Source organism: Atta colombica, unplaced genomic scaffold (assembly GCF_001594045.1).
Source record: "Atta colombica isolate Treedump-2 unplaced genomic scaffold, Acol1.0 scaffold216, whole genome shotgun sequence".
In the NCBI taxonomy this organism is placed as follows: Eukaryota; Metazoa; Arthropoda; class Insecta; order Hymenoptera; family Formicidae; genus Atta; species Atta colombica.
In genome coordinates this window covers 47503-56057 of record NW_017259312.1, presented here as the reverse complement: position 1 = coordinate 56057, position 8555 = coordinate 47503, and the positions used below count along the sequence as shown (strand labels likewise).

The window sequence follows — 8555 nt, the reverse complement described above, 5'->3', positions numbered from 1 at the left end:
GAGAGAGAGAGAGAGAGAGAGAGAGAGAGAGAGAGAGAGAGAGAGAGAGAGAGAGAAATGCATGCAGTATTTTATTCCTATAAATGGAACCGCATTGTGCCTGATGGGTCGCGCTGACGGGGTTGGTTGGTAGTAAAGAGCGACTGGAAAAAATATTTTTCTGTCTGAGTGATAAAAAACAAAATTTCCATGCCCGCATTGGCTCTCACGCAATATCAATTAATTACCGTCCTAGCAACAGTGGCGATAATTGCAATAAATTTCAATTGTCTCGGTAACATTCTCCGCGAAAACAATAATGCGCGATGAGCGTTTGTCTTCATGAGGGATTTTTTTTCTTTTTCTTCGACGTTATCACGTTTGTGTTTTTTTGAATTATTTAGTAAAAAGAGTTAATTAATTTGTATTTGTTTCATTAGCACATTTACATTTATAAATATTATAAGGATGTCGGAATACATGCAAAATTGAACACAAGCTTTTACTCGTTTTTTTTTTTACTGGCTAAAACGGATGTTACGTAACTTTTGTACGCTGATTAAAACAACCCTTTAGATATCTCATATTCGCAATAAATTTGCGATGAAGTTTTTTTATACCACAAAACGTAAAACATAAAAGTTTATTTTATGAACTATTGGAAACTAATTATTCCATAAAAACGGAAGAATTTTTATTAGATAAAATTATTGCGAAAGAACTACGCTCTCCGAGGTGTCGAAATCCGTTGAATATTGTTGAATATATTTTTAACACATTAGCAGGGATTGTTAATTCATTCACGTAATTTCTACACGCGGAGCAAACAAATATTTTATATCGTAGGGCGGAATATGCCATAAAGTATTCATGACTGCCACTCGGTTTGACTCCGGTCTCTTTTTTTACTATTTTTTTTTTGTTACGCGCGCTACTACCATAAGAGCGGCAGATTGTAACAATAAATATCCTGCGTTCGGCTATGTGGCAATTAAAACCGGTTATTACGTTTTCAACATAGCGGATACAATCAGTTCCGTTTTCTGGACGTCCAATAACATGTATGCGCCCATTAAAAGCTCTGCTTTCGTGAATTTTATTTTACCTTAATTTCTTTTTTACTTTCCCTCAAATTATTGAAAGTTTATATAACATAATATATTTCATTTGTCCTAAGAAAGCGGACATGGATGTTTCGACGTAGCCTAAAGCCTATGATGTAATACGATGTTTACAGTGTTTGCGTTTTACGATGACGGCCTTTTCCGTTTGTGTCGACTCGTTTGTGAGACGACTCACCGTGATTCACCCTGTATATATAATATATATATTGCGTGCGTGCGTGCGTGCGCACGCGCGCATGTGTGTGTGTGTGTGTGTGTGTGTGTGTGTGTGTGTGTACACGATGTTTTCGCTGGCATTCGACAGAGCAATAAGTACGATCGCTGAAATTCCTTTCGATTCCAAGCATGGCTTTCCGCCAAGCAGACTAGGAACCGTGTGTTTCCTGAAGATTCTTTTCCCTGCCTTTCTTCTGTCTTGAAGTTTTCTCTATCTCGTCCAAAATCGATCACAACGAACCTAAAAATTTCACACACACGTAGATTGGGGTGATATGGTGAATTGGCAGAAAAATAGTGAACGAAAGAAAATGACGTTTGGTCTTTCTACTTAAGACTCCTCCTCGTATATCTTGAATTCTATACGTACAACAGAAACCTGAATCTCATGGATCTTAGAAGTTTCCGAAGAAAGATATCTTTTATTTCTTTTATCATATTTCCTTTACATTCTTCTCTTATTCCGTTGAAAAGCATTTCTCGCTATGCATTTCTCGCGCGAAGAGCAGGTGCAACATCCTGCATGTCGAACTGCTACATCGAGATTACTGAAGTTACTTCCTAATTGTCCTACTTTTCGCGATGAAATTCGCAGTTTATTATGGTGCAACGTTGCTGGTGGCTTATCACGCCATGAAATAAATGTTGTAAGGTGCTGCATTGATGCAGCGTCCTGGAAGTTTCCGGCGTGTTTCAATCAGAAAGAGTTTGCAAGCGCTGTTGCCAATCTGTGGTAGCACATTAATTAATCGCAGATGAATATGAGCGAGATGCGCTCAGATCGACATGACGGATATTCCTTCTTATAATAAATAACAATTATATGGGTCGACACAAGTTTGCGAGAAGCATTTTATCGTATCATAAATCTTTATTCTATTTTTGAAAATATAACTTGAAAATGTAAATTAAATTCACATTGACATGGAAGGTCATTATTTTAGAATTAACCTCATTAAGCATTTATTCGCATATTCCGGAATTAATTTTCCAGTTTCATTTTATCTTGATGGAAGAGATTGTGTAATTAAATATCCTTAAATTAATTACGTAATTTCGCCATCAGTCATATTTGAGGTAAGAGGAAAAAAGAAATAGAGGAAGCTTCAGAGAGATGGAATGCACTTGTGTTCTCTTGCAAAATCTCATTCTTCCACTCTTGTCGCCATGCATTTTATCTTCTCTCATCGTGCTGCTTGAAAGTAAAGAGACGATCACGAATCAAAGGAAGAGAAAAAGAGAGAGACTACGATGTAGAGAAAAAAGATCACGCGATACAGTACCGGTGATGCTGCGGATTCTCAGATTTCCGTGGAATGCGATGCGCGAAGTTTATCGCTCGTGCGGAATTCTCTGAGTTCGCGTACACGCGTCGTACTTGAGTACTCGTAATCTTCGTGTCTGGAATTAATTTGCTGCTACAATCGTGGGAGCACAGATTTTATTGTTCAAATCTTCGAGAACAATGCATTGTCACAAAAAGATAAAGCTTCAACCGCTTCCATCTCTACACTAATTTCTGCGATCTGTTTTTACTCCATGTTAATTTCATGAGAAGCACTATTTGATAATAACTTGTAATAGTCAAAAATAAAAGACATGATTAATAAGAAGATTTAATCTGGAAGATTGCAACTCAAAATATATCTTGAAAATGTAAATTAATCTTATTCAATAATTTAATTCATTTGGGATCTATTTGAGTCAAAATGTAGTTTATTTTTTCACTTATTTAATATTTTATTAAAAAATTTTTTCTGTACTTGATGACTTCTGCCTGTTTTTTATCTACACTTGCAGCTTCACTTATTATCATAAGATCGCGACATACATGTTGTCCTTTAGACTTTATTGGAACTAACGATTCTCAATCTTGATCCAGGCTCCAACGAATAAATCTAAGGATAAATGTAAAATTAGCTATGCGAGTCAATACAAGTTTAGATGTGTGTAAATTCCTGTAATGAGTGTATTCAGAACGACGAGCATTTAATGAGCTCTTTTATTTGATTGGTCTATATTTTAGGATCTAGTGAAATATGTCAATCAGATGAAAGATCTTATTGAATGAGGTCGTTCAGCGATTGTCGTTCTGATGTACATTCTTGAAAAGAATCACATACTCTTGATGCTTATTTAACAGATCATTGTTAACATTATTATATAATTTGAAATATATTGTATGATTTGAGAATTCTATTAGATGCGACAGACAACATTGAAATTATATTATGAATGTATATTAACGATATTCCAATTTTATTGTATTCTGTCTCTCATATTTAATTATACGAACGGATTTTGTTATCAATATATTGAAGAGATTCAATCGAAAGGTTTGAAACATCTAATCCTTTTCAAAATTTAAATATATGAATTTACTCATGTAAATTTATTTTCTGGCTTATATTCTAACATGTATTGGCTCGCATTAGCTGATCACATTTATCCTTGGATTTATTGAAAATATATTTAAAACATTTTTTTAATTTAGTTCATGCATATTTAAATAAATAATTCATATTAAACAATTGATTTTATCAAAATTCCAACTATTTTTCGAACATTATATACATTATTATGTACATTTAGATCTTAAATGATATCGACAGAATTAAATAATTTTAATAGATAATGTCTTCAAATTTTGATGTATGTTACACTGGATTTGAAAGAGAAATTTAATAAATGGCACGGAACTGATTGCGGAATGATGAAGCTGTGTCCTCTGAAAGATCTGACAGATACTTTAATATACTCCATGTACACGCCGAATCTTGTCTAAATACTTGCCAATCATGTGTTCTTTTATGAGAAGCGCGGGATAGTCTATCTGACATACTCGATGACGAAGACAGAAAAGCTATCCAACAGGTTGTAAAATATATATAATTACAATGTAAGTCACGTACGCGTATATTCATACACTCTACATCTGCTGTCTTGAAATACCGTTACGATTGACATAATGACCGCGGCCGATTAGAATTATCAATTGTCATGATTAGAATTATCAAATTGTGACAAAGTCTCCCTCTTGTACCTCAAACAAGAATGCTAACAGTCCATTTAACGATGCTGTATAAAAGGAACAATTAAGACAGAACTTGCCAAATTAATCATAGTCAATCCAAAGGCTTCCTTGGCAAACTTAATATGCGCAAGCGCGTTTATCGACAATGACACGCTAGTGAGAGAATATTCGAACATAAGAAAAATTTTATCATAGAGAATTTTGACGTTTTTTCCATATATATGATAAAAAAACGGAATGCTCTACGTACGACTGGTACGACTTGTACAAGGAGGAGGATGCGTCGTCCCTCCAAATAATGAATCGCTTAAATGTTGAAAACGCCAAATATATGATGAAAGAAACATTACATCTGCTGCTTACAGAACATATTACAATTAGCTACGAAGCTGAGTAAAACCAATCAGCTTTGAATCAGAGAATCGTCATTTTCAGTTACAAGTCGCTGATAGATCAAACGCCATTTACGATTACCGCTCGGCAAAATATCGTAGTGGATGTATCAACGCTTAGCCAACGACTGTCAACTGACGGCCAAGGTTCTATCAACCAGTGCTGGGCAATAGTTTGCCAATATCGCGCCAATATCTGTGGCTACCAGTAATAGCCCAACACTGAGCCGATTGTAAAACTATAACTATATATATATAGATAGATAGAATATACCGACATATTCTGACAAAGGATTTTGTCATCCGACGCGTGAAGGAGCGAACACAATTAAATTTTTTTGTTTTTTCTCTGACAGAAAAAGTAAGGCAGCCTTTATCATGTCTCGAACCGTATGCTCGGACTATGTATATCATATCTATGATAGTGGGCCTATTGTTGATCGCTCGATTTTCGTGGCAACATTTAGTTTAGATAAGAATATTTTTCCCAAAGACGTGACTTGAGTTTCTGCAGGAGAGTTTGGACAGGAAAATTTTTCACGAAGCATTTCGTAAATATTTTTCGCATCAAAACGAGGCCGACGTTCAGTAGTGATTAATTTCTTTCTCTCGCAGCGTACTGTGTGCGCGATAATGGAGATTTTCGAGAAACTTTTCTCTCTCGTTTCCTTACTATTGTCAGCTTCCTCGTCGCACCTTCATGCCCATTAGTCCATCGGTTCTTTCAATGTCGGTGTAGGTACTCGCTGTCGATAGACAGATCGTTCTTTCTTATCCAGGTGCTGATACTCTTCTGGATTAGGCAGTGTGCGGAAGTTAGAGTAACGTAATTTAAAAGCCGCGCGGAAATGTGCAATCGGGAGCACCATCAATCCAATGCCAACCGCAGACATTTGAGTTTTTTTTTTTATTTTTTGCTGTTGTCTTATTTACATTATAACTTACAATACTGGAATATAAATAATAGTCTGTTGTCGTAAAAAATTGTAACTCTTGAAACGAATATAAAAACGAATATAGAGAATAAAGAAAAGAGATAAGATTTTATTTAATTCGACAGTCCTGTATTTTTTATATTTTTAGAAAAATATTAATAAAAAAAAATAGGAGGTCTTGTTATCACATCAAAACTGTTGTTCTTGTATATTCAATGGAAATTCGTTATAGCAATTATTGGATGCTATGGTATAACTTTTAATTCAAAATAAAAAAATATTGCCGAATAAATTTGGAAACATTTACCTCAGTAATAAGAATTCACTGTTAAAAATCTATTCTCTGCAATTATATTTTATTGTTATAACGAAATCAATTTTATTGATAGAAAAATGTGCTAACTTTATAATAGGATAATTTGTAAATTTAGTAAACCACCTATTTTGAGCAAATAACAGCATTTTTAAATCTTGTTAATCATAAAAATTTACTACTATGATTACATGAAATGTTAAGAAATTTTTTTTGTCAATGAACAGATAAAAAGAAGTACATATAAAAAAAAACTATAAAGAAATGATTGTTGAAAAACTGTTCAAAGTGTTGCTTTGATAGATTAGATCTTCTACAGAACTTCACATTCTTTTATATCCCTCGATCGTTTCCTTTGTATAGCGGAGAAACGTTTCAAATTTCTTGAATATACATTGTAATCGCGATCGGCTGAAGTGTTGGATGTTGAAGTATTGGATGAAACACCGCGTATCTCGTTAGAAAACCATCTTGAACTACCACGGATATAATCGACAACATTAAACGCGAGGGAGCGACGATTAACGAATTATCGTCGAAGTTAAGAATTCTCATTGTCACACTATTATCGCGCGGGGGACTCTGATGTCGAGATTGATTATCGCAACATGCTCGGCGTTACCTCAAGTTATTCGATGCAATTACGAGAAATTTATCTCGCCGCCGTCATTTTACATTTACGTCATGCCATGAAAATTTACGCAACTCTACGATGAAACTTGCGCGTAAATAAAGCTTCCTACACGCCGATGACTTGATAATACTCCAATGTATTTTTTCTTATTTCTTTCACCGGCGCACTCGCTTTTTATTCTCAATTAACGATATTAACTTCATAAATTGTCGCGTGAGTGACCAGAAAACGAGGAAAATAGATATCCTTGTACGGAGAATGCACGCTAAATCAGTCTATAAATCTACAGATCAGAGGACGTTTCTGAATCAGTCCGATTGAAGGATTTACGACTTTGGTATTGCATGCGACTTTAACCATCGAGTTCGTGAAATTTGCCCGGATCGGATATTGTGATTGGTAGGACCGATTGGATACGTCACATGGCGTAATGAAGTGCCATATCTACGACGGAAGACATCGTATGGCTGTAGGAACGAGGCGATCGAAGGATAATATCTGCGGCCGGGAGTTTGAGTGCGGTCAGACGCGTGATTAATTGCCCGAGTCTCTTGAAACGCTGACTAAAGGCCCGCTGTTCCGTATCCGCAAGTCTGGCACGTCGATCGGCTTACAAAATTAATAACTAACAGCGTTAGATGAAAGGTAGGCTTAAGAGGTTTCTCGTCGGCACGCCCCGGCAACTGTCGTTCAATCTCGTCATGCAACCTCGATCCCCACAACCATAGTTATATGTCAGCGATTTCTGTAGGGAGTCATAATCTGACACCTCGTTTTCCGCGACGAGAAAACTCGAGCGCAAAACGATTTTTTTTTTTTCCATTATAATTTCACGAATGACACATATCCAGCTAGTTAGAACGCAATGTTTCTAGAATTCTAGATATTAAAATATTTAGAATTTATCGAGTTCTTGATATAGATTATTCATGTTATACGCAGAATTACAGTCTCCGAAAAATATCCTGGTGGATATTTTACATAGAATCTTAAAACGTCGGACGTGTACAGAAATGGAATTAAACCTGCGGATTCCCGCATTTCCCTGGGTGACTACTATTTACTCTTTTAAACAGAACAGAGATTCCCCGAAGGATTATCTTCGATAGCTCGCGCTGGTACAATTTGTATTCCTTCTATCGAAAGATGAACGATTTGATTGTGAAGAATGTGTAGTCCGCAACAAATTTTGCGACGAGTTCGTTCTCGAAATATGAACGTAAAATACAAAATCGTTGTTGAAAGAGAAGATTAAGAACAACATCGAATGGGAAATTGTTATCTGAGACAGAGTGAGGCAGAGATTAAATCGCACTCAACCTTTTAAGATGTCCACTCGAAACGCTCAGGAAGTAGTTGAAAGATAATTGAATGGCGTGTCGAAGACTAGTATAAAAGTATCGCAAGTTTACTGCAACGATTCACAGTTAAATCTGTCGACACCGATCAATACGTATTTATTATTCATTAAAACGTGGCTCCAAACGATGTTTATCTTCGCGAGTAGCGATTAAGCGGATCTGGCAGCTGGGATATTAATAACTCAAATCACATTCGTCGTCACGTGCTTGGGTTTCTCTAATAATACTCATCTATTCTTACCACAATGTATTGCAGCAGGTTTACGAGCTCCTGCGACACAAAATGTGTACTTTGTCAAACTGTCAAACTAATTGCAAAGTATCTTGCTATCTATAAGAGTAATGATGTGTGACGTTAGGTCATTAAAGTGATATACGTGTATGTTCACTTGCAAAATTTTTTCAAGTCAATGTGATACTTAAACAACATTAAATTGGATGTATGCACCTTGCTGCGGCTTGCATTATAAAACTTTCGAAGTTCTTATCTTAGTGCACATCTCAGTGGGATTGAAGATTGAAGTCAGAGAGAGAGAGAGAGAGAGAGAGAGAGAGAGAGAGAGAGAG

General features: G+C 35.8%; 1 protein-coding gene across 4 annotated transcripts in view; it reads right to left on the bottom strand.

Annotated features, from left to right (window-relative positions):
- LOC108687801 (inactive dipeptidyl peptidase 10) overlaps positions 1–8555 on the bottom strand; it is an 80524-nt gene that overhangs the window by 35829 nt on the left and 36140 nt on the right. The gene's annotated exons all lie outside the window — the stretch shown is intronic.